The sequence below is a fragment of the Macaca fascicularis genome, chromosome 17, assembly GCF_037993035.2.
Source record: "Macaca fascicularis isolate 582-1 chromosome 17, T2T-MFA8v1.1".
Taxonomy (NCBI): domain Eukaryota; kingdom Metazoa; phylum Chordata; class Mammalia; order Primates; family Cercopithecidae; genus Macaca; species Macaca fascicularis.
Window position 1 is genome coordinate 96,998,561 of NC_088391.1, and position 20,766 is coordinate 97,019,326.

A 20,766-nucleotide genomic window follows, 5' to 3' on the forward strand; every position below is an offset into this window, starting at 1 on the left:
CAGCCAGAAAATTAATTGTGAATCATAAAAGGGCAAAAAAAAAAAAAAAAAATCACTGCTCCAAACAAAGAAAATTACCTGCTGGTTTCATACAAATCAGGGCTGGCACTGGAAGCACAGGATGCTGGCTTTTCTGTGCAGCATCCATTTAAGCTGGCATCTGATGACAGTGAGCGCGCTGCCAATATCAGCTGCATGCCAACCCTATCACTAGTCGGACTGGCAGCACCGAAATAAAACAAAGACCAGATTACCAGCCTTGAAAATATCAAGAGGGAGGAACTGCTGCTTAAGAGGTATTTAAATAATCTTCCTACGTTGCTTAACAAGATTACCTCTAAAAGCCCCCTGGGAAACCAACTCCTTCCTCCCTGCTGTTTTGTACCCCCCTGGTTAGAAGGCTTTGCATGGAACTCTTCTTAGCGTACCTCTCCACCAAGTGTGGAAGTTAAGCCGCACCTGAGTGGCTTGCCACTGTGAATGAGGTGGTTGTCAGCCGAAACCCACACTGAGAGATTACAGTTCAGTACTCCTCCCTCCAGGCCCAACAGGAGAAACCGAGCTGTCTCTACACATTCAGGGCTGAGTTTGTGTCCTTTCTATTGACTTAACATTTTACTTTCATGAGTATGTACATCTACCCAGCAAACCTAGGAAGCAAGCTGAGGACTCTTTTTCCCACTCATATGTAGGAAAAAAAGGGGTGGGGACTGCAAGGAGCCAGGTTTTCTGGTGAGTTCTCTTCCCGCGTAGCACCCATCACCGCCTCAAAAGCTCACACTGGGCACTTTTGAAGGTTTCTTTCCTTAAAGCTGTGAATGTGATCAATTTATACAATGTCTCAATGGCTAGGATGTGAGATACTCATACATTCAAGTCCCATTCACCACTGGGATGGATGGCACTTACTACTTCAAGCTGCAAATATCAACTAGATGAGCTGCTGGTGGATCCCCCTCCAGGCTGGCAGAGAACTCCTCCCCCTTCACCACCTGCCTCCGGCGAGCAGCAGCGTGAAGTCTAGACCACCTCTCCACATCCTGCTAACTCGATTCAGCAGTTTTAGGCCCGTAATACATACCCTTTTCAATGCCTACCATTCTTCTCAATGACTTCCCAGAAAGAATTTTAGACAAGAGAGAATCTAGGCCATTATGGGAATAGCTGTATTACCTAAAAGTTTCCTCTCCTAAAGAATAACTTAAGTTTCTCAACATGTTCTACAGAACGCTGTAAAGGATTACTTTTAGGATGACAATGCATAGCTATTAAGAGCGAGAATGGAGAAGTTCAGGTCATTTTCTACATATGTAGCCTATAAAATTTAATTTATTAGATTGAACACCTCCCTAAAAAAACATAGGACATAGATTTTTTAAGTGCAGAAATAAAGATCAATTCTACTGTAGATTCTACTGTAGAATATTGAATTTCTAAGTTTAATGTTAATCCTAAATAGCTTAGAAACATTGTTTGTCTTCAATTATTGTAATATTCTCATTCAATTAAAAAAATTAGGTGCTGTAATTCAGACTTTTAATTAACTGAATTAGCTTTTGACATTTTCTTGGAAAAAGATGTTCCCAATGTGCCTTTTCCCCTTTATTTGCAGTTAAACATTCCTTAGTACTTTTAAAATACTCTGGTAAGAAATACGCAGTTTATAGCTAGGTGCCAGCTTTGTTCAGACTCCGGGGGAGAGCGGCCGCTAACCTCAGGTTTCGCAGCAAGAGGTGGAAACTTGCACTGAATCTGAATGACTTTGTTATAGTGAAAGATGCAAATACTACAAAATACCTGTGGTGATTCTTGAGACAAACTCTACTGATATTCCTATACCTCTACTGAGGTTTACTGAGGCAGCACAGACCCTGGCCACATCTAAGTATGTCTTGACTCTGCTTTCGTGCCTCACCTGTAGATGTTCAGTTGCCACATTCCTATTGCTCCAAGTTGTCAGAGGAAAGGTTAACTGTGCCGTGGAACAAAGAACTCTTTACATTTGTCTCAAGTTAGATGAATAAGGCCTGTGAACTGAGGATTAACTACAGGAGAAGCACCATCCTTGCCGCATGTGTTATATGTCTCATATCACACTATTTCTAATAATTGTTAGAGAACAATCAGCTGCCATCAATGGTGTGGAGATCATTGACAATCTCTTCCCACTGCCTCTGTTATTCAAGAGTTTGTTTTCATGGTGGAGATAATGAATCTCATCCTTGCAGCTAATCAAATGTAGGACTTGATATTTTAGCAAAAAAAAAAAAAATCATAATGTAGCTTTTTTTCTTTTGTAATAAGTATCTAGTCTGGTATTCCTCTAATTAAGAAGTCAGACTTTTAAAATGTTCTCTATTTGTTGCCTAGGTACAAAAGCATCAACACAATTAAGATGGTTAGCGAGGTGAGGCCTTGAAATCAACATCTCCGCCTCCTTGCATAAACCCTTCAATGAGACTCCCCTTCCACTTGGGCAACTTGATGTGGTTCAAGAGCACGGAGAATTGATCTTTTAAGACTCATAAAATATTTGCTTCTTCAAAAAGAATAAAGGAACTAAAACAAGTGATTGTGGTATATGTGTAGTTGTGCCTATTTGAAATCAAGTTCTTTGATATGCAATACTGATCCTATCATCAGGGAAAAGAAAAAAAAACATTAAAAAAAAACTCTTTAAAAAAAGGTTCCACTTCATTTCATAAAACCTGAAAACTGTAGACATATATCTAGTTATTCATCTTTGAAGTCACCTGCTCCGTCAAACATTCTTAGCTGTATATCTGGGGTTTCAAATGTTTGCTTTTGTAATAAAACAATTCTAACCTTATGAGACTGTCAACTCTACAGAATAAGATCAGCTAACTAAAAGCTTTTGCTTTGGTTTTTCAACAAAGCAATAGAAAAAAATGAAAAGGAAGATGAAGACAAGAATAACATGGTATTCAAACAACTTGAATGAATATGGGAAAAGAAAATTGCACCACTGAAGCCACTGAATAATGGTCTGTGATCTTATCAATTTTCATAAATTAAGCAGGTTGAAACTGGCCAGTGTTTAGCTAGCAAATTTTAGTAACTAAAAAGAGACTGATGAAAAGCAAATACAGTCAACTTGATTTTATCTGTGGGCAGATTTACCAACTTGTGGGTTAGCAGTGCCATCTGATCTTTTACCCACTGTCAGCTTTTGTGTGGTTCTGAAATCCCAGGCCACCTGGGGCTACTAGAAAAGCCTACCTCTGTCCCCATACTGGGCAACACTGGCTATTCATACCAACTGAAAACCACAGGACCAGTCACCACAGTGAAAAGAATGAAGTCATTTTCCCCAATTCATCGTCAAGGACATGATTCCCTGCGTCCTAACAGATGACACTCCTCTTTTTAAAAATGCCATCGCTCACACACTTAGTGTCAGGCGCTTTGCCGAGGACATAGGCATGCGGGGACCTTGTCCTACCGACCTTCACTTTATGGCACTTCACAGACATTGCATTTTTACAAATAGAAGATTTGTGACGTCCTGCGTCCATCACGTCTATTGGTGCCATTTTTCCAAAGGGATGTGCTCGCTTTGTTCTTCTGGGTCACATTTTGGTAATTCTCACAATACTTTGGACTTTTTCATTATTATGATATCTGGCACAGTGATCTGTGATCAGTGTTCTTGGATGTGCCTATTGTAATCATTTTGGAGTACCATGAACCACACCCATATAAGACAGTGAACTTCATTAATAAATGTGTGTGTTCTGACTGCTCCAACAACTGGCTGTTCTTATCTCCTTCTCCCATCTCCTCAGGCCTCCCTGTTCCCTGAGACAAAATAATATTGAAACTAGGAGAATTAATAGCCCTACAATGACCTCTAAGTGTTCAGGTGGAAGAAAGGGTTGTACATCTCTCACTTTAAATCGAAAGCTAGATACAGTTAAGCTTAGTGAGGAAAATATATCAAAAGCCAGGTGGAATGAAAGCCGACCCTCTTGCACCAAACAGTTAGCCAGGTTGCAAATGCAAAGAAAAAGTTCTTGAAGGACATTAAAAGTGTCATGCCAGGGAGCACATGAATGATAAGAAAGTGAAACAGCATGATTGCTGATACGGAGAAAGTTTGAGTGATCTAGAGAAAAGATCATATCATCCAACATTCCCTTAAGCCAAAGCCCAGTCCAGAACAAGGCTCTAACTTTCTTCAATTCTAAGCAGGCTTAGAGAGAAGAAGCAGCTGCAGGAAAAAAGTTTGAAGCAGGCAGAGGTAGGTTAATAGGATCTAAGAAAAGAAGTCAGCCGGGCATGGTGCCTCACACCTATAATCCCAGTGCTTTGGGAGGCCAAGGTGAGTGGCTCACCTGAGGTCAGGAGTTCAAGATCAGCCTGGTCAACACAGTAATACCCCATCTCTACTAAAAATACGAAAAAAAAACCCAAAAAACAAAAAACAAAAAAAAAACATTAGCTGGATGTGGTGGCAGACGCCTGTAATCCCAGCTACTTGGGAGTCTGAGGCAGGAGAATCACTTGAACCTAGGAGACAGAGGTTGCAGTGAGCCGAGACTGAGCCACTGCACTCCAGCCTGGGCAACAAGAGTGCAACTCCATCTCAAAAAAGAAAAGAGGCCATCTCCACAACATATAACTGCAAGGTAAAGCAGCCAAATGCTGAGGTAGAAGCTACAGCAAGTTATCCAAATCCAGCTAAGATCACTGATGAAGGTGGCCACCCTAAACAACAGATTTTCAATGTAGATGAAATAGCCTAATATTGGAAGAAAATGCCATCTAGCACTGTCATAGCTGGAGAGCAGAAATCAGTGCCTGGCTTCAAAGTTTCAAAGGACAGGCTGACCCTCTTGTTGGGAGCTAACACAGCAGGTGACTTGAAGTTAAAGCCAACACTCACTGAACATTTCAAAAATCTTAGGACCCTTTAGAATTATGCTAAATCTACTCCCCCTGTGCTCTAGAAGTGAAACAACAAAGCCTGGGTGACAGCATATCTGTTTACAGTACATTTTACTGAATATTTTAAGCCTACTGTTGAGACATACTGCTACGAAACAGATTTCTTTTAAAATATCACTGCTCATTGACAATGCACCTAGTCACCCAAGAGCTCTGATGGACATGTACATGGAGATTAATGTTGTTTTCATACCTGCTAAGAAAACATCCTTTCTGCAGCCCATAGATTAAGGAATAATTTCACCTTTCAAGTCTTCCTATTTAAGACACATGTTTCATAAGACGTTAGCTGCCATAGATAGTGATTCCTCTGATGGAGCTGGGCAAAGTATATTGAAAGCCTTCTGGAAAGGATTCACCTCTCTAGATGTTCTTAGGAATATTCATGATTTATGGGAGAAGGTAAAAATATCAACATTAACAGGATTTTGAGAGTTTATTCCAACTCATGGATGCCTTTCAGGAGTTCAAGACTGCAGTGGAGCAAGTCACTGCCAATGTGGTACAAATAGCAAGAAAAGTAGAAGCAGAAGTGAAGCCTGAAGATGCAATTAAACTGCTGTAATCTCATGATCAAATATAAATGGATGAGATGTTGCTCCTTATGGATGTGCAAAGAAAGGGATTTCTTGAGATAGAATCTGCTCCTGGTCAAAATACTGTAGACATTGTTGAAATGACAACCAAGAATTTCTATTACACAAGTGTATAATAGTTGATAAAGCAACAGCAGGATTTGAGAGGACTGACTCCAATTTTGAAAGAAGTTCTATGTGCCTAAAATGCTATCAACCAGTATCACACACTAAGATAAATTTTTTTGTGAAATGAAGAGTCAATGTATGCAGCAAACTTTGTTATTTTCTTACTTTAAGAAACTGCCACAGCCACCCCAACCTTCAGCACACACCACATCAATCAGTCAGCAGTCATCACATTGAAGCAAGACCCTCCACCAGCCAAAAGATTATGACTTATTGAAGACTTAGATGATTATTAGCATTGTTTAGCAATATTGTTTAGTTAAGGTATGTACATTGGGTTTTTTAGACATAATGCTATTGCACACTTATTGGACTCCTGTATAGTATAAACAAACTTTTCCACACACTAGGAAACCAAAAAAAAGTTGTGTGACTCATTTTATTGCAATATTCCCTTTATTGCAGTGGTCTTGAACTGAACCCACAGTACCTCCAAGATTTGCCTCTATTATCTCATTTAATTCTCACAACAACACTATAAGGAAGAAACTAATATAATTTTCATTTTAGAGTGGGAGAAAGTAATCTCAAGTAAATTAAAGTGACACAAATAATGGATAGAAAAGGTACAGTTTGAATCTGTATTTCCCATACTCCAATAAACATTTATAATTTTGATTTATCCAGGACTTATTTGCCTTTTCTTCTGGTATCCCCACTTTCCGTGGAAAATTATGTCTTCCGCCTTCCACATGATAGAGCCAATGGTCCCAGAGGTATCTTGTAACCCAAGCTGCAAGAGCCGTGTTCTCCTGGGAATTTGAATGCTGAGCAAAGACCATGGGGTAAGGAAGAAGCTGGAGCTTCATCATCCGGTGGTAGCATCAACAGAGCCAAAGAACCCCTGTGGCGAGATTTCCAAGCTGCTCTGGCTGGCTTCCCATGGCCTGGTTGGTCAGTCCTTCCTTTGACTCCAAGAGTCACACAACATCTTTCCACTGGATGCTCTTTCTGGTGTTATTCAGAGCAAAGGATAACTCCTGAAGGCTTTGCTGTAATGCTGCCTCATATTATGCATACGAGGTACCTGGTACCCAGCAATAAGGAAGAAGTGGTCCAGTTCCTCAAGGAATTCAAAATCTAGGAGAGACACACATATATGTGTTTAGCCAAAGCTCCCTCAGAAGCATTAAAATATAGTATCATAACGTACATAAGTGAACAACTCAGGAAATTTCAGAGATATTGTAACATACATGAGTGAACAACCCAAGAAATTTCAGAAATAACTCAGCAAATTTCAGAACTATCATAACATACATGAGTGAATAACTCAGGAAATTTCAGAAAGTTGGTGACTCATAGATCCAATCATTTTGTTCTCTGTGATTCTTGAGAATCACAGAGATTCTGGCTATAAGACCTTATCTCTTTGGAGAAGCAACCAAATGTACTCACTGACTTATTTATATTTTCATTCTTCCGATAGTCATGTATTGAGCAACTATTGTATTTAAGTACCCTATAAACTGGCATTGAAAAATAAATTAATAAAGAAACAACTCAACAAACCTGTTAACTGGTCTCAAAGAAAGGCATGTGTGTATCAAATACTTCCAATGGTGTCTTCCATGTCTGGCTTCTTCATCTAAGAAAGCTTGCCCTACAGAGGAGAGAAGGCAGATTCCACAAGTCAGGCACACCTGAGTTTCAGTGCGGCACTGACATCAGCTCTGAGTATTTGGACAAGCAACTTAAAATCTCTGTCTCAGGTTCCACATTTGTAAAGTGGACATCATAATTCTTGCCATAATTCTTGCGGGAAGAATCACTGAGAAAACTATGTAGGTTAGCACAGCTCTTGCTGAGCTGGAAGCAAGGAGTTGGCAGGGCTGCATTGCTTTCTGGAGGGCCTGGGGAAGAATTTGTTTTCCCACCTGTCGTGTTTGCGGATCCTTGCTTCAAGGCCCCTTCCATCCTTAGGGCAGCATGGCCAGTCGCATCTTCCCATCTCCTTATTGTGATTCTTGGCTCCATTGGCGCTACCACCAGATGACTAAGCTCCAGCCTCCTTCTGCTTCTTTCTTCCTACTCCCTCGTTCACTGATAAGGACCTTGCAGTTACATTGGGCCCACTTGAATAATCTAAGATATGCTAGGATAAGATTATCCTCCTGATCAGCCCATTAACATGCTTAATTTCATCTACAGTCTACACGTCCCTGGCCTTGTAACCTGACATATTTACACATTCCAGGAAGCACAGCCTGAGCATCTTTGGGGAGTATTCTAACTATCCCAGTTACAAAAAGTAGAAGCTATCAATAAGCCAGAGCATACTGCAAGAACAATATTCCCCACCGCAAGATCACCTGTTTATGAGTTATCGATACCTGAGAAGTCTTCTGAGGCATTTGATTGTACGCAGGCCTGTGTACACACACACACACACACTCACACACGTGTGGACATTGCACTCTAAGTAAATTATAGACTCCAGAAAGCTACTAGAACCTATTTCCTACGACATTACTTAATTTGCATTTCCATTTCCATTTTGAAAGCCTATTCTTTCTCTGTGCACATATGAAATTAGAATCATACAACTTGTCTTCTCTTTTTTTATTCATCACTTTTGCCTAATCCACTTTCTTGCCTCTTAGATATCTACCAGAACTAGAGTTATCATACTCCACCATTCCCTAAGATACACTGGGAAATCAATGAAGTGACTAATACCTGAAACAAAAATATTTCTTTAAAATGAGCTTGACAGTTTGCCTGTGTACTGATAAGAGGCGCTTAGGAAATTAATTAACAGGACGTTTTCTTAACTCTCAAACTGCAGGTTGCAATAGAAAACAGTGAGTGATCTTCAGAATACTGTGCTTAATAGGAATGTGGTACATGAGAGAGATACATAAGGGAAAGAGAAGCCACCAAAACACCCCTCTTTCATCCTTTTAAGTTACACTTTAAAATCCTGATATTGCTAGGTATAATTCATGCCAGAGCTTTGCAAGGAAAATAAAGCTCCTCCCTGAAAATTATAGCAGGTCTATAATTAATTTGTCCTTGAAATGAAAATTACTTCTCCACATTTAAAGAAAATATAAAGTTCCAAACTTTTTGGTTAAAAATTGCAATCAAGTTCTTACTTCCACAATAAGACTGTATATGGTATGAATGCATCTGCAGGTTAACAAGAAAAGAAAGCCATTAGAATACATTCATCTCAATTTCTATTTCAATGTTTTTCTCAACCGCTTTGTCATTATCGCCACTCCCCCTCCCCAAGGAGCCATTTCAGGTATTTTTTTCCTAATCATTTTCCACCATGAAATGTTAATGCCACAGATATGCTGTGTATTTATTTACTGTATGTATATCTGTACTTTCTACATCAACAGACGATTTTCCCCTCCCAAGAACTGGTACTATCTCGTTGAGAATGTGCGCTGATTTGATGCCTATCTATACTCATTAGCTAATTCCCCCCCAACACACACATACACGCGTGTTTATTGAGCCCTTACTATGTGCCAGGCACACAATAGTGAAAAAAGGCCTCATTCTCATTTTGGTAAGACACACACACAGCAAGCAAACCAATAAATACATAACACATCCCAGTACTGATTTTAAGAATAAAAAATATAAAGTGCATGAAAATGTTTCTGTGGGCATACTCTTTTATATTTTAAAAAAACCACAGTATGTTGCCTGCAGCACTCTTTTGCTATAAAGCCTAAGGAAACTGTGGATTCTTGAAAGCGGCAGGAGAAACTGAAACGAACAGTGGAGTTCTTCAGAGCCGCCTCATTTCACCACAGCGCTGTGTTTGCAATGTTGCGATCTGCACAGTGCACTGCTGCGATGGATTTTGTCTCAGGGTCAGAGAGCCCCTCCTCCAGGCTCTCTCAAGGGAAGCCTAGAAACCTGGAGGAAAGATAGTTAACGCTCAGGACAGGGGAGATAAATAAGGTTCAATCTGGTGAAACTGGTCAGATTCCACTTTTTTCAGTTCCAAGTATTAGCAATGAAATCTATAATCTAGAATTCCTTCTGAAAATATTTGGGAACAGTCACGTACACAGCCTGATGCAAAGAATAAGCGCACTTATTGAACCGCCCCTGCCGTGTTCCAATGGTTCTGTAATTATAAAATAGAATGTATGTTCTCCTAATAAAGTGCAGAATGTTGAGAGAAGTAGAAAAAATGAGTGACTCAGAGTCTCATTCCCCTAACAGAAGCCAATTTAACATTTCATGTGAAGCCTGGGAAAGTGGAAGACATCAGGAAACAGAAAGCAGGAGGTAGGGAGGGTGGGGAGGATCCAGGAGTCACGGAGGCCGAGCAGCCACAGATTTGCTGGCAGCGCCGGGGGGAAAGGAAGGCGGTCAGGGTCCCTTAGTGGGTCTGAGTCATGAGCCTGGCAGGACACTGATGGTCACTGGGTCACTACATCAGCTGAGATTTTTTCTGTCTTTGTGACATTAAACACCCATTAACAGAGATATCCTGGCTCTGTCTCTCTTTCTTAGACGTGAAAGTGATTGTTCAGCCTGATTTGTCAAATACTTCAACTTCCAAATGAACCCCATTTCATTCAATGATGTGACTCAAGATATTCAACGTAAGTTCTGGTGATTTTCCTTCATCACATGTCCCTCTGTCTTTCTTGAGAATAACTTACTTTCTTTGACATGGCCAAGTACTACCCACAGGACCATTCTCCCTATCTTGGAGTGTGGCCAGCTGGTTGGGTTGACCAGTGAGCCAAGTAGGAGAGCCAGGACTAGGTCTAAATGGAAAGGCCTAGAAATGAGACGACTTGGCCTAAGGCTACTGGGCATGCCACAAAGGTCCATAGAGTCCAGCCCAGACAAAGCTAGAAGGGTGATCTGCTGCAGTTTAGCTGGAAGGAGGCATAGAGCTGAAGCCAAATGACAAAGAGGCAGCCTAGGGGGCTTCCTTAGAGCCTGGACTCTGGTTCCCAGCCATGGGATGAATGCAGCTTCTCCTGCTTACTGGCTGCAGGAATCTGGACCACTTACCTGACTTTTATGTGCCTCACTTTTCTCTTTTATATGTGAATAATTGTGGTGTTTATCTAGTGGTGTTGCTAAGTAATAAATAATATTGATTAATCTTTAGTAAAATACTTGGAACGATGCCTGGTACGTAATAAATACCATGCATAAGTGTGTATTAAATGAAGTAAGTGATTAAATCAGATGAGCAAAAGTCTGAAAGAATGATCTCTACGGCAATGGAGCCCCAGAGAATGCGTCTCTTACGGCAAATACCCTGGTTAAATTCTTGGGTGGAAAATAGCTGTTAAGAGGACCTGGGCAGGTCAGATTTGAGCAGATATGGAAAATCAAACAAACAGAAAAGTGTGTATAAATTGGGAGCTTATTTTAGAGACCACATGCTCATTGTAATTTCCATCATGGCGTGGAAGGCACACTATGTTCACAGGGACACTGTGAATATGTTTTGTTCAATATAGTGTCCCTATTAACGTACGTCCCTTCCACGTCATGATGGAAATTACAATTACGATGGCACCATGTGAATTTAACATCATGTCAGTGTATTTAATCCAGTTCGCCAGGTGATCAGCTTCTTGGAATATGGCCATTGTCAGTGGAGCCCATCACTAACGCTTCTGAGAGTAGTTGACCTGCCAACGAATGTTCCTACCGTGGTGTTAGACCAATCATTTTTACTAATAACAATAACTGCAGCAATAAAACACTCCATCACATCCAGGCGTGGTGGCTCAGGCCAGTAATCCCAGTACTTTGGAAGACTGAGGCAGGAGGATTGCTTGAGGCCAGGAGTTTATGATTGATTGAGGCCTGGGCAACATAGCAAGACCCATTTGTATTTTTTTTTAAAAAACCTCCACCTCACTGTGCACATTAGTGCATGCAGTGAGCAAAACCCATGTCTTATAGGTCTGTTTCTCTCATTCGTGCTATTGTGAGAGATAGAAAGATTTTCATTCATGGTTCCTCACTGTCATGGGCCCAACGCTCAGGCTGTATCCTGAGAAATGGTGTTGGTGGAGCACCTCTCTCACCAGGGATCTGCAGTCTATTCAGGGACCCCAGTTTGCCTCCACAGAGACCTGTCTTTAGTGGCTCTGAGATTACATATAAATCCATTTTTTTTCTCATTTCATCCATTTTCCTTCTTTACCATATGTTTTCTGTTACTATGTCCCTATAGAAAATGAATTTACTATATTCTAGGCACCATGGTAGTTTTGCATGCATTAGTAATGTGCAAGACAGACATGCCCCTGCTTGCATGAAATATATACTCTACATGCGTAGAGGGGGACTAGTGAAGGTTTTCCAGAGAATAGGAAGCAACAGGATGGAGAGAGTGAGTGAGAGAAATAGATACTTAGAAATTGACTTATACAATTCTGGAGACTGGTAAGTCTACAGTCTGCAGGGTAAGTTGGCAGGCTGAAGACCCAGGGAAGAGTTGATGTTGTTGATGTTGCCGTTGGAGTTTCAAAACAATCTGGAGACAGAATTCCCTCTTCCTCAGGGGAGGTCAACCTATTTTCTTTGAAGACATTCAGCAGATTGGATGAGGCACACACACATACACATTGGGGAGGGTAAGCTGCTTTACTCAAAGTTTACTGATTTCAGGGTAAATCTCATCTGAAAAATACCTTCACAGCAACACCTAGACTGGTGTTTAACCAAGTATCTGTGTTTAACCAAGTGCTTTTAACCAAGTTGACACATTAGATAAACCATCACAAGTGGCAAGCAGGCATTTTCCATTCAGAGCGAAGGGCCTACTGAAGGAACCACACGGAGCTGTCCAAGCACAGAAGAGAAGCCCCGATCTCAGATGTTGGTGTTCATGGGAGGTTTCTAGAGGCATGATATCTGATCTAGGGGCTCTGTTGGAGCAAAGAAATATGTGGCTGTAGTCCAGAGGTAAGCGGCCTGATGCAGTTGGAACAGTGAGGTACACAAGAAGCAGGGCAAGGACTAGCTCCTACAAGGGTCTGTGGACCATACTGAGAAGTCTGGATATTTATCCCAAAGGAAAGGGGGAGTCATTGAAGGGCTAATGAGTGACATGGTGAAAATTAGATATAATGACTCTCTTTGTGTTGTGGAGAACTGAATTTGGGAAGGTAAGCAGGGAGTCTCTCTAGGAGGGCATTGAAATCACTAAGGTGAGTCCCTGTGGTGACCCTGTGTGTGAGCATTCTCCATATCAGAATGCAGCAAGCCTGATTTTCTTTAAAAGGCAAGAGAGTAAGTATTTTAGGCTCTGTGAGCCACAAGTTCTCTATCACCAAAATTCAGCTCAGTGGTTGTAGCAATAAAACAGCAATAGAGCCAGGCGCAGTGGCTCACGCCTGTAAACCCAGCACTTTGAAAGACCGAAGTGGGTGGATCACTTGAGGCTAGGAGTTTAAGACCATCCTGGCCAACATGGCAAAACCGCATTTCTACTAAAAATACAAATTATCCTGGCAAGGTGGCAGGCACCTGTAATCTCAACCACGAGGGAGGCTGAGGCAGGACAATCACTTGAACCTGGGACAATCACTTGAACCCAGGCTAGCCTGGGCAACAGAGTGAGAAGAAAGAAAGAAAGAAAGAAGGAGGAAAGGAAGGAAGGAAGAAAGGAGAGAGAAAGAAAGAAAGAAGAAGAAGGAAGGAAGGAAGGAAGGAAGGAAGGAAGGAAGGAAGGAAGGAAGGAAGGAAGGAAGGAGAAGGGGAAGGGGAAGGAGAAGGGGAAGGGAAGGGAAGGGAGGGAGGGAAGGGAGGGAAGAGAGGGGGGAAAGGAAGGAAAGGAAGGAAAAGAAGGAAAGAAAGGAAAGAAAAGAAGAAAAGAAAGAATGAAAGAAAGAAAGAGAGAGAAAGAGAGAAAGAAAGAAAAAAGAAAGAAAGGAAGAAGAAGAAAAGGAAGGAAGGAAGGAAGGAAAGAAGGAAAGAAGGAAGGAAGGAGAAGGGGAAAGGGAAGGGGAAAGGGAAGGGGAAGGGGAAGGGAAGGGAAGGGAGGGAGGGAAGGGAGGGAAGAGAGGGGGGAAAGGAAGGAAAAGAAGGAAAGAAAGAAAGAAAGAAAGAAAGAAAGAAAGAAAGAAAGAAAGAAAGAAAGAAAGAAAGAAAGAAAGAAAGAAAGAAAGAAAGAAAGAAAACAGCAACAGGCAATACATAAGCAAATGGATGCGGCCATATTACAGTGAGACTTTATTCACAAAAACAGGTGCCAAGCAGGTCAGATCTGATCTTCAGGTCAGGGTTTACTGACAGCTCATCTAGGGGAATAAAAACTCAGGAACGGATTCAAGAATTGTTTAGGAGAGAAAACCAACAGGAAGTGGTGAGCATCACTATATGAGAGAAGGGGAGGTGAGAAGGATGAAGAATGACACATTCAGGGACACAGCCAAGTGAAGATGTTCAGCTCACCCTCAAGCACAAGAGCCTAGAACTGAGACAAAAAGTCTGGACTGAAGGTTTAGAGCTGGGGGTTGTTTGCCTACAGATATTCATGGAGCAAATGAATTGTCCATGGAGAAAGTATAGCTGGGTAATGGAAGAACTCTCAGAAAAATAGTTAATAACTCCCAGCATTCCAGAGATGAACAATGGAAGTGGAACTAATGAAAGGGACTGAAAAAGAGTGCCCAGAGAGGGAAGAAGTAAAACAAAACCTTGGTATCCAGAAGACAGAAAAAGAGAGGGGTATTTTAGGTGATGAGGGAGAGGAAAAGAAAGAATCAGTACAATGGTGTTTGCTGGTCTGCCAGGGGAGCCACGATGAGAGGATGTCACCTCTGATCCCTTTGAAGGGGCTTTCTCTGCCACCTTCGTCAGCACCAATGCCCACTTTCTTTGCCGTTGATCATTATACTACACGTCATGGCATTCCTTCTTTTGCTTCTAGTCCATGCAGATTCTTAGCTGTACTGCCAATGTGAAAAGATAGTGTGGAAAAACCCTAACCAGATGTTAATTTTACTCCAAGTATTATTTTTAGAATCTCCCATTAAGGTTTTACTCATACAATTGCCGAATTACCAAATGAAAACATATGCATATAACACACACACGTTATATACATATAACACTGGATATGTTGATTATATATAAGCGCTTAGGAAATGGAAGTTTTGTTGAAAAATAATATATTTTCATTATTATTATTACGTATTTTAGATGTGGAATGTGTGTGTGGAATGTGTGTGTGTGCATGCATGTTCATATTGTGATTTGTTAGCATTAAATAAACACAAAGAATAATTATTCTACCTTAATTAATAGGGGGAGGATAAAAACCTGATGAGGAAATTTTAGTTTTAAATATCTACATTAAGGGAAAACTGTCACAATTTTTTAAGCTGCTATTTTCAGCTTCCCTTCTTGCTCTGAAGTATCCGGTATAAACAATATACTTTTTCTTCACACCTTCCTTGAAGCTTGAGGGGGTGGAGGTAGAAACAAATCCATGAGGAGAGAGCAAATATGTTCAAATCTCTTTTCTTTCACAGTCTTGACTTAAAGTAGCCTTCACTTCACATCGGCTCCAAGAAGACAACAGTCCATGCTGCAAATACAGCCAACACTGTTGACATTAATTGGCTCTTCCCTGAGCCAGAGAAGAAAAGGAAGAACAACTTGAGAGTAACTTTAACTTCTCGTAAATTCAAAACAACTTTTGAGGTTTCCAAACTTTCAAGTGATTTTAAAAGCATTCACTTTATTTTTTCATCAGTTACTTTCAGGAAGAAATACATATTTCCTACTAAACTAAAAGCAGCTCATTGATTATAATTTAAAATGGCAGATTAAAAATTAATATTTAGTAAACAGAAAAGTCCAGAAAATATCTTCCCATTGATTCAATAGTATTTAGAATTAGACATATATAAATCAACTTTAAAACCTTTCATCTAATCTCTTTAGAAAATAAATTAAACTCAGCACTACATTGTATATAATATCTTTGAAGAGTATGTAATTTTATAACTGTAGCTTGCCTATAAATTCATCTTAAAATAAATTATTATAATGAAATTTTTTCAATGTTATATGTAAGTTAGAAGCTTTTTCCACTGCTCTCAAAATAAGAGTTTACAATTATTGTAATAATAAAAATTAGATAAGAAATGAAATGAAGAGCTTGAATTTTATTATGTATAAATCAATTTCTTTCTTTATTAGAATTCTTTCACAAAAGGTATTAGGTAATTGCCCTGTTGTATTATAATACATGCACATAAAATATCTCAGCAATGAAAGTTAATTGAAGCTCCCTCCTCATCACTGTAAATGTCTCTAAACTGCTTTGACTGGGCCAAATTAAAACAAAAGATATTCTTTAATAAATGCTCAGAGAAAATTGGTAACAGAGCATGACTAACCTCATAAATGATGTTCCCAGATATATTTAAAGTTTCATGTTAAATATTCCTCATTTATTTTGTAGACTTGTTTTATATAAAGCATAATGCATACAAAGAGAACAAATAAATTTATGAGCCACATTATATTTTCTTAATATAAAAATCCAAGAGAGAAATAAAAATTACTAAGTACATTTTGAACAGTTTGATTTTGCCGTGTATCATTTTTTCTTTTTCTTTACGATTTTATTCTAAAATGATGCAACTAATCAGTTATATAAAAATGACTTTTTCTAATACATCAACAGTTTACCATATTTTCCTTCTTGTTATTTAATAATGGAAACTTCTATTTAATTTTTTAGTTATTTGCCTGCATTTAATTAGCCTTTCAAAAGGAACTCAGTTTAATGATATGGCTTTTATTTAAGAAAAAATAAAATATTAATTGCCTCCACACTGTATGTTAATGTATCATATGGGGATGTATATACTTCATGGAAAAAATCTGATGTTGTATGCCTCTTGGGAGCAGGAAGGGGAATTCAACTAATAATATATCTTTGGAAATTTTTGTTTTTTTAGAGATGAGGTCACAATATGTTGCCCAGACTGGGGTGTGGCAGCTATTTACAGATACAATAATATCTCACTGCGCCCTCCAACTTCTTGGCTTGAGGGATCCTCCTACCTTAGCCTCCCTAGTAGCTGGGACTACAGGCACATGCCACCTCACTCAGCCTTGGAATTTTTCTTTTTTTTTTTTAACGCATATCTTCTTTGCTTGTTGTAAAGTCATTAGATATGATTCCAGGAAAGCAATTATGAAAAGAAAATCACAAAGAAATAGTCATAAGTTTTCACATATAGCATAAGAATCTGAGAAAATAGACTATGTCTTTAAAGGTTCTAATCCAAACCACAAAGAATTGACAGAAATAAACAATACAATTAAGTACCTGGGGGAGGTGGAGGAAGAACCTTGACTAGATTGTCATATGAATGGTTAAAATAAAAAGTTACTGAAAATATTTTTAGAATCATATTATTAATAAAGCCACTCGCCCCACTCCCCCACCTTTCTTTGATTTGAAACCCAGTCTTATTTTAAATCCTGGTAAGGCAAGAAATATTATATTTAACAAGAAAATAAAACAGAACAAGTTCTTATCAACAAAAAGAAGACAGCATTCAGACAGGACACTGCAGTCCACAGAGAGATATTTCTCTGGTGATTTACATTGTTAAATTTGAAGAGCATATATTTTGAAGCACCTTTGTTGTCAAGGTTTATCTATGAAGATGTGACTTGCTTCTCAATGGAACTTCAAGCACTTTTTTAAAAGCTTAATCCACCAGGGCCAGGAAGTGGAATCTTGATTGGAAGGCTCTGTCAAAGCTGGCTTGAGTGATGGTTGCACTTTTCATCAGCATAATCCATAATCCTCCCTCCCATTGGCTGCTATAATTCATTGTCACAACCACACACACATCTTCTCAAAGAAAAGATATTCCTGCATCCAATACCGAGGCCATTTGCAAGCTCCCACCGTTGATATATAGACTGATATTCACAAATTATCTAGTCAGAGCCTTCCTAAGGAGCACCTGTATACTGTAACTCACTGCCGAATTTACAGCTTGTCAGGAAAGCGCATGCCCTCACTGCACTGTGTCAATCATGGCCCGAAATCTTTTACTCAAAACCTTCTAGCTATTTCTCACACCACTCGAGGAAGTTTGACATCTCATAAAATGCAAAAATGAATTTGTGTCATAAAGGAAAACGAGACTGAAAGGATTCCTGATTAAATGAAGATAAGATCCATCATGTTTCTATGTAAGTTCATTTGCTTATTTAGAATGCCAGTATTAATCAACTCTTTTTGATCAGAGATCTTTTGTTTTCCTTATTTAATCTGTTTTTTTTTTTTATCCATAAGATATAAGGAACTACGTTGAATCACAGGTTAAAATTCTATTGGATGTGATGAGTTATAATTACCAATAATGATAGAACGAGTGATATGCGTGTGAGTGTGTGCACACGTGTGTATATGTGTGTACCTAAAGTGAGAGCAGACACATCCTGCTATATGCTTATCTCAGAAGAACTGGAAAGGGTAAAAGTGTTTTCTGTCCCTACCAAAATCAGTATCACTGACATTAGAATCACTAGCATTATACCCTCAGGCTTTCTAAGAGAAAATGCTGCCATATTTTATTTTGCTAAGTGTCACCCTGGTGGATGATTAGCAGCAAGAGGGGATCGTCAAATAAAAGAATGAGACAGGAGAAAAGCTATGTACACATCAGCACCATAATCCGTATTGACAGAGCGGGTGATGCAGCCAGGAGTCAAGGAGATGATGGCTGCTCCAGGCCCCATCAAGGTGAAGACCCAGCAGCCAGACCTCAAGGTTTACTGGAGTCAGGGCCATGCATGAGAGCAGGAGTCATTGGGTTGCAGGGCACAGCAGCGGTGAAGAGAGTGTACAGAAGAGAGCCAGGCAGAAAACGGGGCCACACCACCCATCTGCTTCCATGCTGCCTGCCCAAGGATAGCATTTCAGCTGAATCTCCTCCGCAGATGTGGGCAGAGGAGCTCCAGGGCATGTCCTCCTTGTAAGTTGAGAAACTCATCGCGCCAGGCAGCAGGATTTAGTAACTGACTTAAAGGGATAACCTGGGTCCTTAAAATGAAGGTGTCTCTCAGCACAGGACTCCTGCATGGCGGTGAAGATGCAATGAGATTTTTAAAGGATGTCTGAAAGCTGAGTTCACTGGAGGAGGATTTGCAGCTATTATTCCCCAGAGTCCAGGCAGCCTAGAGCCCCATTGCCCAATCCTAAGCTGGCACGGCAGGCACAATAGCACCTTGGTGACGCATTAGGCTGCAGGGCTGGAGGATTAGTGGGCACCCTTGTTGATGCTCCTTAGAGGAAGGAAGCAACGAAAACCTCCCTCAGCCCAGTGTTCCTTCCCCGGTTGAAGGAGGAAGAACCTCTAATACTCCTGATCTTGGGTTGAGCACTTTGATTTCAGGAACTGTCCACTGCCAAAGGGAAAAAATAAAATAAAATCTTTAAGCCTTTGAAAAACAGAAATGTGTAATTAAAAGACCGCGCCAAGATAGTCACCTTTTCTGCTGAGACGTGCATTTAACTCTCTGCTGAGGGAGTGCTGCAACCCAGGCCTCCCACCAGGATCCTTGTTCCCTTTATTTTTATCTCACATCCAAGTGAAATGCTTTCATTCCAGGTGGAATGAGGAATTCCAAACCTTCTCTTCATGGGTTTGTGTGATCTGTTTACAAATACATTTAAATGTAGTTTGCCATAAAGCAAATGGTTCAACACATGTTCTCTCTAAATATATTAATACAAAGAGCATGGTTAACTAGGTATTAAAAAGATCAAAACTTAGTAATTGTGGTTAGAAAACCTGGACACAATTTTTAAAAGCTACGTTGTGAATACAGCATTCTCATTTCTTTGAAAAGAGGTGTCATTTTAAAATAATGTTTGAGAGAGAGAATGTATCATCATAATTGAACATAAGCTGTTATTAGTTAATGGGAGATAAGCAAAAGGCAGATAAGGACAGTGTAGATGCAAACCACATGCGCTGAAACCAGAGGGCTGACTCCAATCCCGGGTGTACATGTTACGCTTACCAGCCGTGCACCCTTGCCTGAGCCCTGCAATCTAATGCCTGAGATTCTCTCTACGCCTGAGATTCCTCATCTGCAAAGTCATAAGAGCAGAAGACTCCTGGGTTTGTCTTGAAGGTTCGATAATGTGATCTATGCACAACACTTACCTTGCACATATCGAGTCTGATGTAAACCAGTATTACAGAAATCAGTGTGATCCCTGGACATCGCTCAGGGAATGCTTTTAGGGGAGTCAGGAGATAAAACTGTCTTCATAATAATACTAATGTATCATTTATCTTTTCCACTGTGCTATGGTTTGGATCTGTGTCCCCACCCAAATCTCACGTTGAATTGTAATCCCCATTGTCGGAGGTGGGGTCTGGTGGGAGGTGATTGACAGTTTCTAATGGTTTAGCACCATCCTCCTAGTGCTGTTCTCCTGACAGAGTTCTCACAAGGTGTGGTTGTTTATAAGTGTGTAGCACTTCCCTTCTCTCTCTCTTCCTCCCGCTGCAGCTATGTAAGGAGTACCAGCTTGCCCTTTGCCTTCTGCCATGATTAAAGTCAAGCAGATGCTGCCCATGCTTCCTGTACAGCCTGCAGAACTGGGAGCCAGTTAAACCTCTTTACTTTATAAATTTCTTTATAGCAATGCAAGCACAGACTAATATACATTGTGTTGGTATTTGCTCTGATGAACCAAAAACAATGATGGATAAAACTGCTAACATCTTGGCCTGAATTAAGCCAGTGGGACCTACCTAGAGCTAGAGTGCTAGCAGACACGGCGTTCCTCACCAGCATGCTTTGGCAATAAAAGAAAAACACCAGTTTCATTTTAAGATAGCCTTAATCGAGTAACACAACTATTAATTTTCTAAATCTCGACCCTTGGTTCTGCCTTTTTAAATATTCCATATGGCAAAATGGGAAGTGTGCACACAGTACTTTTGTTGCATATCCAAACACAATGGTTGTCTCAAGAAAAAGCAGTGGACTAACTTAGTATTCTTTGTGGAAAATAACTTTTACT

General features: G+C 40.1%; 1 long non-coding RNA gene across 1 annotated transcript in view; it reads right to left on the reverse strand.

The window, feature by feature from the left end:
• Nucleotides 1–6,102: 6,102 nt before the first annotated feature.
• Nucleotides 6,103–20,766, reverse strand: part of LOC107127986 (uncharacterized) — an 89,343-nt gene continuing 74,679 nt past the window's right edge. Inside the window, exons 3-4 of the long non-coding RNA XR_001486466.3 lie at nt 7,245–7,335; nt 6,103–6,812 (exon numbers count right to left, since the gene is read on the reverse strand). This is a non-coding gene — a long non-coding RNA (uncharacterized lncRNA). The remainder of the gene's footprint in view (nt 6,813–7,244; nt 7,336–20,766) is intronic.